This window comes from Dromaius novaehollandiae, unplaced genomic scaffold (genome assembly GCF_036370855.1).
Source record: "Dromaius novaehollandiae isolate bDroNov1 unplaced genomic scaffold, bDroNov1.hap1 HAP1_SCAFFOLD_30, whole genome shotgun sequence".
NCBI lineage: Eukaryota > Metazoa > Chordata > Aves > Casuariiformes > Dromaiidae > Dromaius > Dromaius novaehollandiae.
Genome location: NW_026991333.1, coordinates 1,307,818 through 1,325,094, shown reverse-complemented (window position 1 = coordinate 1,325,094; position 17,277 = coordinate 1,307,818). Strand labels below are relative to the sequence as shown.

The 17,277-nt window shown below is 38.1% G+C and overlaps 1 pseudogene; it reads right to left on the bottom strand.

Moving 5' to 3' along the window:
- LOC135325814 (gamma-2-syntrophin-like) overlaps positions 1 to 17,277 on the bottom strand; it is a 172,637-nt pseudogene that overhangs the window by 105,612 nt on the left and 49,748 nt on the right.

Sequence of the window (17,277 nt, the reverse complement as noted above, 5' to 3'; positions counted from 1 at the left end):
CTGGTAGTTGTTTCAGAAAGAAATATTTGGTTTGGGCCAAGCTATGCCAAGTATCCTCTGATATTTTAACAATATTGCTGATCAAATTCCTGTGCCAAAGAATATTTGCTGACACCATGCTATTATGGACAATCAGAACACTCTAGTATGGTCCAGAAGTTCCAGGCAGCTGTGAAAGAGACAGAGATCTCTACCAATACTGGCATACCACCATTGGGTAGGACCTACCCCAAATGAAGAAACAAGCAGTCCTTGTCTCATTCTTAAGTGCCAGTTAGTCAATACCCTTGCCTAAGCCCATGCCAAATCCTATATTATTGTTCATTACCCATGAAATGGGGAAGCAACCAGACAAAAGTGTTGAGAACTGTAGGCAGGTATTTCCCTGTTGTGACATCTTGTGCCTTTGCTAGCCCACTGCATGAGATAGTGTAGGGAAGGAAGAACTCTGAAAAATAATCAGGGGAGGCAAATGTTATTCATGAGGATGTACTTACAAGAAATATTACAGTAATAACACCGGTTAATGGGAAGAGACAATATGATTGCATTCAAAAGGAAAACACCACAGTACTAAAACTGCCAATGCAGCAGCTAGTCTGATTGAATGCTTGGAGGTAGGGGACTATATGCCTGAGTCTTCTGGGATGCCAGGAAAGGCCAAGATACTTCAGTTATGCATGTATACACTTCAATCTTGCAAGCAGTGTGAGTTGGGATGTACTTTATTGCTTAGTATAATTGTTAATTAGCCTGTTATACGTGTCACTGATGCTTCATGACTGGAATTCCCCTTTGTGCACAGGCTTCTGAAATTTCTTCCCAACATTGGGTGCTTTGTCCCACTTCTGCTCATCTCTATAATGTCAGTGTGTACCCCTAAAGCAATCTATTTTCCATGAGACTTTAGTTTCTTCCCAATCACCACTAAAATGAGTACTTGTATTCATTGAGTTTGGTTTCAGCCTATACTGGATGGCTGCACAGACCATCCCAGAGACAAGCAGGTGAGCTCTGTGCTGATGTCCATGTCTAGTTCAAAAGGAGGATCATTTCTTCAGTTGCTCAGCTGCCTGATCATATTGAAAGAGTCCTTTTGTTGAGCCTGTAGTATAGGACTCCGGGCACGGGATCATGCACTGGAGTGGGTAGGATAGTATAATGCTTGCCAAAGATTTCTTCATGCTTGCTGTAAGAGAGGCAGGTCCGATAAACGCCCCAAATTAGCATTTTGTATCCAACATGTCTCTCTCAGTTTCTTTCAGTTAAGCATTGCTTCTCTGTTGTGTTTCTTGATAGTCTGTGACAGCGTGTTTAAAATAGCACTATGCTACTGACAGGAAAATTGGCCAAAGAGAGTGGAGTAGCAACCCCCCTACTACCCATCACACATATGCACTACAGCTCTCTTGTTCCTTTTTCCCTTCACCCTCCTATACTGTTATGCAATGCCTGATGGTCCTCCTTGCAGCACAACATTGGTGCAGCAACAGAAACAAGACAGTCCAGGAGAAAGAACTTTTTCTTTGTTGTTCAGATGAGGGTGATATATGTATACCGAAAGACATATGAGATTGTGAGGAAGAACAACAGGCTGCAAACCCATGCATGACCTCTCGTGAGGACTGTAATTGAACCAGAATGATGAGCCCGTGGCGTTCAGAAAATCCGTAGTGGAACAGCTGTACTGCATTAACAAAATGTGTGCACCAGCCTAGCACTCTACACCCTCCATACCTGGGCTTTCTCAGAAAGAACACTTAGGACATAGCCCACATCAAAAAATAGTGTGGAGACTGGCAAAGTAGGACTTCACACCCAAACTGAGAGTGTTCCAATGTAAATGAACTCTTCATGTAGATGTATATATTACCAGATTAGAGACTGAGTTCCAACTTCAGTCTGAATTCCCTGTCTCTATGAAAATTCTATCTTGTTTTCATGACACCTGTACTCTGGCTGTAGCCAAAAGCAAGACAGCAGGTTTGCTTGCTATGGAAATTTCATCTGATCTTTGAATCCCAACATCACTGACATGCCCAAGAATAGACTGGTATTCTACATGTTTATGCTACCAGGATTTTGATTGAAATTGCATCAGCGACATTCCTTGTAACCACAGAAGGACGGATGATGTATATGCATACAACACCACAGTTAAAGTAGTCTTCCTGTTTCAAGCAGCTCTTCCTTGAACAACAGTAACAAGGGCTAGATTCCAAATAGTGCTAGCTAGCTGCAGGCCCTGAAGCAGGCCCTTTAAAATAGAATGATGGTTTTTGTAAGGTGAAAATTCCTACTTCAAATGTGGAGTGTTGATTTACCTACAGCAGTTTTGCACCCACATTTGCATTATCTGATCCACGGTTTGAAGTGTTAGGCTCTGTGATAAAAAGCTCCTCTGCACACGCACAAAGGTGCAGAGACACAATGGCAGATGGAGGAACTCAAATAACACCAGGATACACTTCTAGATGGACTGTGTGTCTTTAAACCCAGGTTCTGGATTGTGTCTCTGAGTGTGTGTTCGTGATCATAAGGGGATCTGCATCAGCAACTGGAGTGTGGCTATGGGCCTCAGAGACTCATATGTCCATGAGCCAGCAACTGGGAAACTGGGGATCTAGGGGCAGTGACTGGACAAACTGAATGTCGAAGCCCAGCTACAGGAGGGATCCACATCATGCATTTGTATATATGTGCCCCACTACAGACCTGCCTCCTGATCAGCCAGAGAGGGGACCAAGATGAGGACACGGGTACTGCTTGTGTCTATGTGAGTGCTGAGTGTGTCTGTCCGTGTTAATCTGTGTGGCCAGTCATGTGTATATGTATATATATGTTGTATACATGTGTTTGTGTGGGCGCCTACTGGGAATGTATGCTCAGCCTTGCTATTGGATGAATTTAGGGACGCGGAGCTGTGACAGCCTCACCGCTATCACAGAATCACGGTATAGTTGAGTTCGGAAGGGACCTCTGGAGATCATCTAGCCCAACCCCCCTGCTCAAGCAAAATCACCTAGAGCACATTGCCCAGGACCCTGCCCAGATGGCTTTTGTGTATCTCCAAGGATAGAGACTCCACCTCTCTGGGCAACCTGTGCCAGTGCTCTGTCTCCCTCACAATAAAAAAGGTTTTCCTTACGTTCAGATGGAACTGCCTGTGTTTCAGTTTGTGCCTGTTGTCTCTTGTCCCATCACTGGGCAGCAGTGAAAAGAGTCTAGCCCCATCCTCTTTACACCCTCCCATCAGCTATTTATACACACTGATAAGATCCCCCCTCAGCCCTCTCTTTCCCAGGCTGAATAGTCCCACCTCTCTCAGCCTTTCCTCATATGAGAGATGCTCTAGTCTCTTAATCAGCTTTGTAGCCCTTTGCTGGACTTGTTCCAGTAGCTCCATATCCTTCTTATGCTGGGGAGCCCACAACTGGACACAGTACTCCAAGTGTGGCCACCCCAGGGCTGAGTAGAGGGGAAAGATCACCTCCCTCGAACTGCTGGCAATGCAGCCCTTCCTAATGCAGCCCAGGATACTACTGGGCTACTGGATTTGGCCTCCCCCTAACAAAGTGGATGACCATTTATGCTCTGAGTGTTTTGTCTGGTATCTACAATAAGGAACAAGAGCAGGTACCACAATCTAGCCTCAATTTAGTGGCTAAACAAATTAATATTGCCTGTAATATTAATAACAGCTATGAGACCTCTTCGCCTCTTGTTTAGATCATCCCCATTAAAGTCAACGCCTTTTTGAAGAGAAACAGAACTTACATACAGCTTATATAATGATCTTTACAAACCACAATCCAAGAAGTAGTTCATGCATCTCACTTATGAGCAGAAATACAACAACTCTATTAAGAAGTTAATTTTATGTGGGATTAATTCTTTTATACAACTTGTATTTTCCTTTCCCATTCAGGAAATGTACAAGATGCAAAATGACTGAGTTCCACTTATGGAAACAGAATAAGCTTGATCTTGTACAATTTTATTTACATAATCAACTGAACATCACTAAGTCTTTTCTAGTTTCCAGTTTGGTCCTCATAATAACATGGGGCTAGAATATATCATGTTCTGTAATTCTTTACACTGATGAAAAACGGAGGGTCACCCAAGATAAGGCAGTGATTTATTTGATAGCACAAAACACTGTTTAGATAGCAAAAGGTACGTAGGGGAGGGGGAAATAGGAAGAATGGATACTGCTTCAGAGAAGCTAACTACCAGTTGAGGTGCAGAAGTGTGACCAAAAATGAAAAAAACAGATTAGTTTGTGCACATGATGTAAGGATCAAATAAAGCAAGAGTGGAAAGTTCTTCCTAGTGACTGTCAGTGATAACAAGGGACGTCACACAGTACTTGTCCTGAATCTATCAAGCCCCGTTTTAAAAACAGATGATTTCTTTTCCTATCAACACTTTCAGTGATGCTAGAGATTTATGCACAGATAGTTTATACCCTTTTGTTCTTATTTCAACATACTCCTTTAGCTTAAATATTTGGTTTCCCTCCATGGCATCTGGTTTTATACAGATAGGAGGAGAAGGAAGAAGGAGCAGAGTGAAGTAGTGGGGAGCAGGGCTGGAGTAAGTGAGGAAGAGGACTCACTCAAAGTTCACTCCCTCTGTGAGGAGGCAGCAGGCTGTGGTGGGAAGAAGTTGCTGCTGCAGACAGTGCGGGGACACCCCACACTCAGCTGGTAGCAGGCACAGTTTTGACCTACTGGATCTTTGGCTCCCATTGTGCAGGGTGTCAAGGGTTGTGGTCCATGTGCTCAGACAGGGTGTGCAGACAGGGTGCTGGCAACAATGCCAAGAGAAGGGTGGATGCAGGTGTCAGTGGTGGTGGTGATCAAGTTCAGTAATCATAAGAGGCAGAAATATGACTGATCTAACATGACCTACTTTTAAACTTGAATTATATTTTGATCTAATCTCTATTTGTCTGATGTACTTTACAAAAATGGAATAAAATTAAGAATATTTTTCATCTTATTACAAGCAAACTGTTTAGATCACTCTTACCCTTCCCCCTCAACCCCCCCCCCCCCAGCTCTGTTAAATATAGAGCTACTGTAATTGCTCGCTCCAGGTATTTGCACAACTCCAGGTATTTGGTGATTTTTGTAAAAGGATCTGCTATATTATGTGTCAGTTTTTCAAAACTCTAAGACAAGGATCACCTAGATCAAAATGAGGATCACATTTTAAGCATAATAAAATATATAAATTGTGATCACTCATCCTGCTTTTACTCATGCATTCAATATTATTTTCCCTTATATAAACTGATGCAAAATTACTTTTAATTTCTGAACTGTATTTGTATTCTTTACAGTTTACATGCAACTCTAATAGCGACCCTATTTTTTTGTTCTTTATGACTAGTACAATTTGTTAAAACTCTTTTGTAGGTCTTTCAGAATTTATGAAATGAAAAAGGCTAACTGTTATAGGAAGAGATAGAGATACCTGAGTTTGGAAGTAAAACTTTTTTTTTAAATATTATTTTTTTAACCTGTAGAAAGTACTGCTTTAAATGGTAGCTGTTCAGGCCTACTGTCTATGTGCTTTATCTAAGTGCTACATTTTGTGCCTGTAACTTAACAAAGACTTAAATTCTGCTTATAGCTCCTTTGTGCCAAGAAGCTGCATTCTTCTATTGGTTTTAATTACAATAATTCAGCTTTTGTGTTCAAAGATTATGCATATCACACATTTTTGTAATACCAGAGTACTTGCTGCTTTTCTTACTCAGGGAATTAAGTGATTGTGAAATAGGTGGTGGTAAAATAACAATACTGAAATCTAGAACTATTAAATTCTGGATGCTTTCTTAACATGTTTAGTGCTTCAAAGTAAGTCCACTTCCAAGAATATATTACAGAAATCATGTAACATTTTTAAGCATAAAACAAATATAGGTACCATATGGTGTTACTCTATTTTTTAAATCTTTTTCTTGATTTTTTTTTATTCTTTACAAAAGAACTCTAGAGGTGCAAAAGGGTGCAATTTCAAATGGCAAAAATGTGTGTTAAAGCATGTGAGGTTTATCATTTTCATGTTAAAGATGCTGAAGACTGATGGTATATTAGAACTTGATTCTTAATAAGGAATGCTGACAGATGCATCCAGTGATGAAATGATCCCATTTCTTATGGTATCTGGCAAACAGCAATGATGAATTGTGTATCCCACAATATTTTTCAGTAGTACTGTAATTTGCTTATTTTATGTAGTTTTATTTTTACGTAGGGCTGGGATACAGAATGCCTATGGCAAACTAGCACCTGGAAAAATGAAATGAAACTCATATCTTTCGCATCTAAGGTAAAAAATATTGCTAAATTATTTGCCTCACAGTCAGATAGGAGGGTTGTTCTGCTATGACCAAATCCCCAGAAAAATATCCCAGGAAAGTTCTAAAGAGTAACTGAAAGAATACTATTTTATAGCCTAGGCAAACTATGAACACCAGGACTTCATTCTGCACTCAAATTAGCATTCTTGCTATTAATGTAAATTTTTTTCTCTTTCTGTTACTGCCTACCAACATAGCAGCAGCTAATTTTCTAAAATACATGGTAAGTCTTAACTAATGAAAGCTCCTATATTAAACCCTTCAATAAATGCTACTAAAAAAAGGGTTCATCTACTTCTTTCAGCTCCTGCTTGGGCTCTTTGATGCGTGCAGCCATTCTGCAGCTATCTACTCACCGTAAGAGGTATTTACTGTCCACATAGTGGACACAATTAAAGTGCTGTTTTGGCACTGATCTGGGACAGTGACAAGAGAACTCTGGGAACTACCAAGATGAAGTTCTGAAAATAAAATCTTCAGAAGCTTGTTATCTTTTTTTCTCTGTGTAGTCCTCGAAATACACTAAAAAGCTTTAACTAAACAGAGACCTGTTGAATGTTTCATGGTTAAAGAGTTCCTCCACAAAATCTTACTTATATGCAATTGCAATTTCTCTTATGTCTGAAAATCCCATTTTGTTTAAAGTTCACTTATAAATCCTTTGGCAAGCTCCATGCTCGCTCTGTCTGACTGAAAAAGTAAACCTTCTAATAATGGGAATACCTAGCAGGGAGAGTTTGGAATTATTTCAGCAGGGGTTCCAGGAATGCAGCTCCCCTTCATTAATATACTCAGGGCGGAAGGATTCTGCCCACATTGTTTCTTTATGTCTTTGTGTAACTGGAGATAACCTATTAGCCTGGAGCACACTCCAATCTTATCAGTCACTCAGTATTTGGCCATTTATTTCATGACCCATATAATCCATTTAGAGAAATAAAACTAACAGCAACATATACGGAAAAGAATAAGGCATCACAAATTAAATAAATTACATTTCATACACAGAAACTAGTCATAGAAAAGACAACAGACAAAAACCTCTACATTTCTTCTTCAATATCCAGTAACAACTTAGATCAGTGATGGAAATCAGCTAGAGTAAGAAAATACCAAAGGTTTTGGCTTTATTGTTTTTAAATGCTATTTTTTGGGGGTGGAGGGAACGATGTAAGCAGAAAATTCAGAAAATGCCAAAACTATCTTCAAAAGATTAAATGCATTTCACATAAAGACTTTGAAAAAAAGGGGAGACTCAATGGATCCTCCTAAGTCATTTCACAGCATAGCCTTGCCAAGTTGTTCTAGGTAATCTCCATCATTTTTCCCTTCCTCTCTCTTCAGCTCTCATGAGCAGAAAGGATATGGAGAAGGGAAGTAGGAGGGTCAAGGCTATGAAAGTACATACCTTAATTCTGTTTGCTCTACAAGCTTTGATTAATTAAGTTTTTGTTTAAAAAAAAGAGAGACAGACAGAGAGAAGGGAGGCACTTTAGCTCTCGGTTAGTCAATTGCATATTGTAAGTTTTTATATTTTTTCTCTTTTTCTTTAACAGCTACTTAACTGACATCAATGAAGGCACTAACAAAAGCCCTAACAAAAACTCACTGAGGCAGATTTTCAACTTTTTCTATTGCTCTTCTTTTTCTTCCCTCGCTGACATTTTCCTGAGACTTATTTGCAGTCTCTCTGGAACACAGAGTTTGATTATCCTATTCCATATTTCTTTAGGTTTCCCATGACAAAACATACAACCTCACAAAAATGTACACACACTTCTTCTCTACATGTTCAATATAATCTTTACAGAGATTCGTTTATTTCCACTCTACTGCATCTGCATTACTTGAACACATGCCAATTTCAGGAAATACAGACTGTGAATTGCAACAAAATGTTCAGGTGATTTAACACAATACTGCTAAGTTTCTGTGCAATAACACATACTTTTTTGACTTGCATTAATATAGTAGGATTTAATTCCAACAAAACTTTGCAATAAAGTATATACAATATTTCAGAAAATGTGTACAATTTTATTGTCTCTTTTTACTGGTAATAATTCATTTAAAAATGGTTCTTAAAAGCATCCACCTCTTCTTTCACTACATCAAAAAAAAAAAAAAAAAGAGGAGGAAGAGATTGCTTTTGTTAGAACATCTGAGCAAGGCAGCAACTTCTATATGGAAGTAAATGGATATGTAAGACCATCTTAGGAATCACCACATCCTTTCTTCTTTTTTTTTTTTTTTTCTTAATACTTATTTGATCAGTTTCTGACTGAATTTCATTTGGGAAAGGAGACATGGGAGGAAAAGGGATAGGGAATACAGAATCACAATCTCATTTAGATGGAAACCATTTATAACATCACTTCTAAACTCTCCATACAAAAGAGCAAATTAATTTACTACAATTAAGATGTCTAAAAATAATTTTGCAAAGTACTGATAAAATGGGAGAGCCACACAGCTGAAACGAAGAACCAGTGCCACAACATCCAAAGGCATCAGATAATCTACATGTGACCTGAGAAACTCTTAGCTACTGGTTCTTCTGGACTTGGAGGAATTACCTCCCAGTATTATCCGAATATTTCTTATATTTTGATAGAAGTCTGAAATTGCAGTATAAAAGCCTAACTATTAAAGTGAAATGTACAGTGTACTGTTGAAAAAATACTCATCTTGGCAGCATTAAGATAGATATTCGAAGAAATGAAAGAGGTGCGCAGTCTTCATATGTAGTAAAATATTTGTCTTAGCCTTCATTTATTTGATCAAACTCTCATACTATACTTGCCATATCTCAACATGTTGTTGCTGACATCGTAACATTTTCTCTGTTGGGCAAAAGAACATGTTTAAAATGAAAAGCTCCCCACAGGAGAAACTGTAAAGCTTTGAAGAATAACCTGAAGATAAAAGGTCAGTGTCAGTCTCAAGTCAGAAACACATGTACATCTGCAAGTGTATCTATATATTTTAATGTAGCAAGTACATGTTCAATCTAACAAAACAAAAAGCATTTCACTTGCAGTTGTAATCTGTACTGCTCATTATTTCCTGCAGGAATCTTTAGGTATTTAACCCTCTATTGGTATTGAATGAAAACTTTACTTTTATTTTCTCCAAATTTCACATGGCTGCTGCCTCAAATATAGCTGAAATATGTATTAAAATTTAGCAGGTAGTTAAACCTACAGAAAATAACACTGTAGTTTTCACAGTGCAAATAAATTAATATCTTAAATTGTTTAAGGTAGCAGCAGATTTTAATAAATGACTTTAACAACTGGATATGTCAATAAAAAATTACTTATTAATATGATTATGAGGCACTGCTACACAGTAAAATTAGTAAATGAATGGTTTATCATAAAAATGTTTTTATTATTTCACATACATATCAAAAGATGAATTTATCAATTTGTGAAGGTATTTGATAATTCTCTTTCTCCTATTTTACTGATTTTATTAATTTATCACTACAATTCTACTTATATGGTTTTTATTATGTTACAAACTTCGATGTGAAGTATCTGCTAAGCAGTTGACCACCATGCACGTTTTTAGGCATGTATCTAATTCTTTCTAGTCAGCCTTTTTCTTTCTGATGTTACGTAGATACAAACTCAAGGATATAGTCTATGTTCCACTTGTAATAGAATTTAAGAAGACTCTGTGCAAAGAACTGATAATAATTTACAAAGAATGAATGATGAAATAAGGGATGAGTGAAACGAAAATTTCAATATCTTAAGGAAGAAGAGCAATTTTCAAATTTTCCCTTGTGTCCTTAATGAATCAACCTATTCAAGTCCAAGTCCATCACCCTCTGCCAGACAAGCCAATAATATATTAAACTATTACAAAAAATAGCTGGAAGAGTTCAAAGATCTGGCAAAGACGCTTGATGACTACTGACTAAAAGCAGTTGAAATTCTGAAAATCTAAAACAACCCCATTGAATGGATTCTCTGTTTTAAAGAAGTACTTCTTATTTATTGATTCACTTCTGTGACATTACTCATATACTTAAAATAAGAAATATTTCTAAGTATTTTCCTGGATTGGTGAGCAAGATTTCAATTAAATTACCATAAGATTTCAATTAAATTACCATTTGTGTGAAATACCAAAATTATATTAAAACTCACTAATTTACTATGAAAAAATATGAAGAAAAAATGTTGCGTAGTACCTTGTGCTTCTTTTTATATTCTTAGATGCTCAGTTTTGTCTTTTCTAGTTAATGGGAAAAAAAGTTTACTGTCTTGAAATGGGATTCAGTTCAATGAAACTTACATCTTAACTAGTCATGTAGGGTTTTGTTTATGGTGAATACAAATAGGCATTTCTAGTGAACAATTCATTCCACTCTAGGGTAGCGCTCACTTTGGGGACAGTGCGATGTGTCCCCGACCAAAACCAGACAAATCTCAGTAAAATCTTTCTGCACCATGTTTCTCTTCTCCACTAGGCACAGAGAGCACACATGCTAACACCTAGCCCACACCGCACAACACCAGAACAGGAACTGTACTGTGCAATAGCCGTTTAGCACGGATTTCCCTGGGTTTCCCTCAAAGTCACAGAGAACATCATAGACCACTTGGGCTGTTCACAAAAAGTGGTGTGTCAAAGAAAGATGAACCTGATAACCCAGCTGTCTGGCAATTCGTACATAAGATGAGCGGCAAGAATTTATTGTCTGTGTGCTCAAATGCTATTTTGTAAGATTAAGTAGAACAAAGTAGATGATTTTTTTAAAAAAAACAAATTTAGTAAACCTGTTACAGAGTTCCTGCACATTCGTATACCTGTGCAGTAGTACTCTGTGGGATATCCCTTACTATTCCTAACCCTGCAGAAACAAGCTTGTGGCATTTGGAAGGCCACTTAGAAGAAAGTTAAAAGGCCCTCTGCATGGTAATGGTCTTTTTTTTTTCCCCCAAAAAATATAAACAAATAACTCTTTTGCTATTATTATTTATTTTTTGATTTGTACAATACTGTTCTCTTAAATCTCTGTTGCATTATACACTTGCAGGCACACACACAAACCCATACAGAATGTTATGTTGAGATCTTCATTAACTAGAAAGGATTAGACTCACCACTGTTACATAATATGACAGACACATAATGTTTGAAGATATGGACATATAACATATAACTTAAGTATATGGAACTCCTGACCATTTTGGATAGAAGTGCATCTTTCCAAATAATATGATTTAATTAAAGGAAATATTTATTGATTTGACTTCAGTAGAACTTGCTAAGCCGTATTCACACAAACACACAGACAGTCACGCAAGCGCGCACACTGACGTCTGTGGATTTGTCTGCCACAAGTACTGTACAATGGTTTCAGCATACAAAGAAATATTAATTTTGCTTTGGACAGTTTGGAAATACAGCATTGAGCTACTGTCATTTTAAGAGAAAATTATGCTTTTTTCAATGCAGTAAAATGACAAAAATAGAAAACAATTTCCATAAAGCAATATTTATACAAAATGACCATTTCATATAATGTAACAGAATAACAATTTCTCTGTCTTTCTCACAAAAGAGGGTAATTTTTTACCCTAAGAATGTTAGATATTTTTTCACTTTTAATGCAAATGAAGACACTAACTTTAAAACTACCAAAGTTGCCAAACCATACTCCATATTGCCATGGAGTCTTTTCCCAAGTAATGGTAGTCAAACAGTAGAAGGACATATGAATTTCACACCAAGACAACTATTTCCTTTCACAGTTCATTGTGAATGAAGCAAAGCTGTGATGGTATCCCTTTGCTGTGAACACTGACCAGATAGTTTTTCCTCTGTTTCCCATCTTTTAATCAATTATTTATCCAAGCAAGAATTGTCATTCTTATCCACTGGTTAGTTAGTCTACTTAAAAGCATGTTTGAGACAAGCATTTCGTTGAGAGCCTTTTGTAAAGCCAAGCAGACTATATTGATCACATTTCCTTTATCCACACGCTTCTCGATTCCTGACAAAGCTCTAGTAGGTTCCTGAGACATACTGACTCTTTGCCAGCAAATCATTTTTGTCTATGTGTTTGTTAACTCTATGTTTTTGCTACTTGCTAATAATTTGCTTAGTTCAGACACCAGGTTTTCCAGATCATCTTTTGCACTTTTTACTAACACATATTTGTCACCTCTCAATCCTCAAATACAAAGATACTTTACACTCCCCATCAACAACATCTGAAAATAAAGTACTTGCATACAAGCATTGCTGAAGTTTTCTGCAGACACCACTCTCTCTAGGAAAAAAATGTCTTTACTTAGAATTTCTTACTGCTCCTTAAAATAGGGAATAATTAGGGTAAAGTCAAGACAGCCTCCTCCTTCGATGTGTCAGTAAAGAGCCAGCACATCCTTCTGTGGCTCACCGTTAAAAAGACCCATTTATTCACCGCTCCTAGAGCGACCTTCCATTATGATACACAAGATAATTTATTTTATTTTGTTTTGACCTGATCAAGGAAATGCTTGATCCAGTAATTCTCTAGAATAAGTTCTGATCAGACATATGGTAGATGTATGATTTGACCAATGTAGACAATATTGGGATGCTTAAGAATAGTTTGCCCTACAACAGTGTGGCAGAGCTTATAAAAATAAGGACTTTGGTGCATTGTTTTGGACATAACTCTCTCTGACAATGATCTGAAATAGTCCCAAAATTAAATATACACTAACGTACTGGGAGTTTGTCCCACAGGCTGTCTGTCCATGTTCCTCATACCCTAATAACACATAGACAGCACGGGAGCAACTGGTTCTATGTTGTAGAAATATTTCTCAGTTGACATAGGCTACTGAGAAAAATATCTGTAAAATACCAGAAAAGTAATTTTTAAAAGTACAGTTACTGTAATTCCTGATTCGGTTTCATTGGAAGGAGTGTCCATTTTGATTTCTGTTAAATAGTGAAGCATTACTAGAAGAAGGAAACAACATCAAAGATTTTGATTTTAAAATTTTAAAAGGAGTAAAAAATATATATTCAGTTTTTATTTTAATATACACACCATCCAATGCAAAGGATTGATGCACACAAAATAGAATTTTGCAGGCTGTAAGGGTATTTTGGGGCAAACGTAGAACTGACATTTTATTAGGAGAACTGACTGTTCGATTTGTGTTGTATTGGGTGATAATCTGATTAGCCATGAGAGAAACAAAATATATTTGCTCTCAGATGATCAATACAGAAACAAGATTAATTTCTGCATTAAAATTATCTGTACTAACAGTCTGCCCATGCCAATATACTATTTCTAAAAATATATTTATTTTTCACGGAAAATAATTTATTTTCATTTCTTCACAGTCTGTTGTATTACCTACTGTAAAAGCATCATTTCACTCAATTCTGATTTCCAGTTTTCTGTTTTCATCTACACTTTTTTCAAACACTACCTACAGCAACTCATCCAGAATTTTATCAATATCCATGATGTCCTTAAGTTTGTCGTGATCTAAAAATTCAAAGATCTATTTTCTAATAATATGAAATGGAAACAGGCAATCCCTCACACAGACTGCAATAAATCTAAAATGAAATTTACATTAATCTTTTTGTTTTTATTATTATTGTATTTGAATCTGTTGCTAACATACCATTCAGAGAAACTGCCATATGCATGTGGCGGACAGATGAGTGAACTTTTGCCTTAAACATTTCTTGGTACATAAGGTGCAAGCAAACCAAAACCCCAAACAAGCCATCTGTTCCCAGCGGAAACAGGACTGAGCTGCTGCGACCCCTGAAATGGTCTCCCTGCGACCGTTCGGGACACACCGAGCCTGCGCTGAACCGGACCACGATCGGACAGAGACTTTGGGACCTGGACTGCAAATTACTGCCGCTTAACACAACTTTTATAAAACTTGCTTAGCCGCACTCCCTAGTTCAGTGAGAAAGGGCCCCAGAGCTGGTGCAGACTGGAAAGATAAGGGAGTTACAAGCAGTCTGCATTCCTATGCGTCACACTCCAGGAGGGAGGATGTCAAGGCTTTGAAATAAGGCCTGCTTGGACGCCAGGACCCTGGGAAACAAAGCCTCCCCTCACTGCTGAAACAGTGTTAATTGGGGGGGGGGGGGGGGGGGGGGGGGGGTCTGGATTATATCCTCCTCGTCAGGACCTTGGAAGATAACACCTATTGTCACTGCTGGGGCAGTGCTAATTGCTGGAACAACACCTCTTTGTCAGGGCCCTGAGAAAGAAGGGCAGAACCCGAGGAATCAACACATTTGTCAGCAGAAACCGCAACAGTAAAGATAAGGGAGAAAAGCAGCCTGCCTGGGAACAATGATGAGACCCAATAGGGAGCAGGAGACCCCAGACCCAAAAATTACTATTGGTCTGAACTACCGCGTGAGGGGCGGGAAACTTAATTTGAAAAAAGCTATAATTGCCCAGGGATTTCTTTGTTCAGGGTCCCTCTTTGGAGGCACCCAACTCGAGCTGTAACTACTGCACGCGTGTCATTACAATTTATTTATTTAATTTGCCTTGATTTGGCTCCAAACTTTTCAGCGGGAACCTAGGGTCGGACCCTGCTCAAGTTGTAATTACTGCACGCGCATCGCTAAAATTTACACCCAGGGTGAAGAGGACCAACGGGACGCCGCTGGATCCACGGGTGATGATATCTCTTTCTCTCCCCCCCTTTTCTCTCTCTCTCTTTCTCTCTCTCTCTCCTCCCCTTTGCCTTTCCCCACCTTTATTCCCCACTCTGTGGAAAATAAAGTTAAAAGGCTGTACGATATTTGACCGGTTTTAGCGTCTTAATCTCGTCCTTGGGATCGTAACGAAACCCTCCCGATATTGGATCGGGACAATGCAATAATTAAAATAGTTAAACACATGCTTCATTTCCATATATCTCAACTGGATTAAACACTGGCTTATCTGATGACCTCATGAATATTTTCCTGAGTCAGGCCTAGGACAGGCATGAATACAAAATACAACACAAAAATTACAGTTTGGGCCACGGCAGCTCCCCTTCGTGCCTGTGTATCAGCCAAAATTTGGACACACTGTTATTTTAAGGATTCTATCTGCTTGCCCTCTGATGTTTGGTTGGTGCATATGAGTGCAATAATGCAAAGAATGGGAGAACTGTGGGATAGGATAGTTGCTCGAAGTTAGATGAAAAGGATAAAGAAACAACAATGCAAAGCTGAAGTACAAAATAAGGTGCAAAAAAACAGCCAAATTATATTAGAAAATAAAGCCATCAAGATAAGCCCATAGAAGGGTAGCAACTACTGCAAGTTGATAGCAAGTCTGTAGCAGCTTGAAGAACTGTGGAGAAAAGCAAATTCTAATAATTAGTAGTGTGAAACAGGAAAGCTGTGATTGTTGCTGACAGCCCAGCTAGTTGTTTAGATTCCAAGGAAGCTAGGATCTTTTAACCTTGCTGAAAGTGCAAGGATCAAGAAACAAAGCTATACATTTGGTGCAACCAAGATCAGACATCTACATAACCATCTCCACAGTGCCAGCTGTGAGGCTGGTAAGCAGTAGATAGACTAAATTGACCTCCTTTCCCACTACTCCCAGATCTTGTAGCTTCCTCTCCAAATGTATTCACCCATGGTGACTCTGGAACACCTGTCAGCCAAACTGGCATGAGATTACACATAATCTTCCATTTAATAAAGTGTGGGTTATCTAAACTTGTGTCTATGCAGCACACTTCCTCACATACTCTAAGACTGAACCAGCAGGTGTTCTAAAACAGAAGAAATGAAGAACAAAAGGGGAAAAATTCTAAATACCACTTTTTAGTGCTACAATAAAAAGATTAAAAAAAAGCCAAACCAAAAAACTAAAAGCAGAGACTGTGTTCTTGAACCTGCCCCTTAATACCTTATCACTGTAGCAGGCACCAGTGAAAGAATCCAGTGTCTCTACCTTTACCACCAGCGTCCTTGTAGTAGTCCTTTGGATCACACACTACAATTCATAAACTTGATTTAGCTGTTTACAAATGACATCTTCATCTCCCAGGACGTGAACAGGAAGAAGTATGTTCAAACTATGCTGGAGGATGACTTTTCAGAAGCCTCCTCTTGAAGCAGATCGCTGAATATGATCATGGTGCCAAAGGAAATAAAGCAAGCCAGAAGAATGACTCAGTAATCCTGCGGCAGGCATTCTCCCACTCATTAACTATTTCGTATGACATTAACAATGCTAAGCATAAAATACAACCCAACATGAACTGAGACCACCCAAACCTCATTGCTGAGCGCCTTTTGAACAGAATTGATGGAGTACCTCTCACCCGACTTACGCACATAGAAAACAGGGAACTCTTTATGGAGATAGAAGATGCAGGTGTGATTCCCTAAAGGTTAGATAGCTCCTCAAAACCTAACTTTCTGCCTTTTGGATTAGATAAGTACTCTTAATCACTAGGCTATTGTATTAATAGCTTCAGAAGCTACTGTATTGTATACAAAACCCAAACCTGTTAGTTTATGAGTTCTCTGAACCCTAAACATCTTAGGAGTGAGGTTTCCTCTTTCAAATAAATGAAAAATCTTACGTAGGAAAGAAGCACTGAAAAAACGCAGCTCTGGATGTATGCAGTACCAGAAATTTAAACTTATCTACATTCATCAGAAAAAAAAAAAAAAAAGAAGAAACCCACAGACTCTAAAGAACTTCAGTTCAAGGCTTTTTATTTTTTATTTTTAATTAAATAGATCACTCGCACATATTCCTAAATTCTATATGAATTTTACTTTAGCTGTTTATGTCGTATGTTTGTGTGCATGCATGTGCACTCAGGCACTGTGTAATTCAATGAACATGAGATAAGAAATATTAACCTCCTCATAGACAGCAG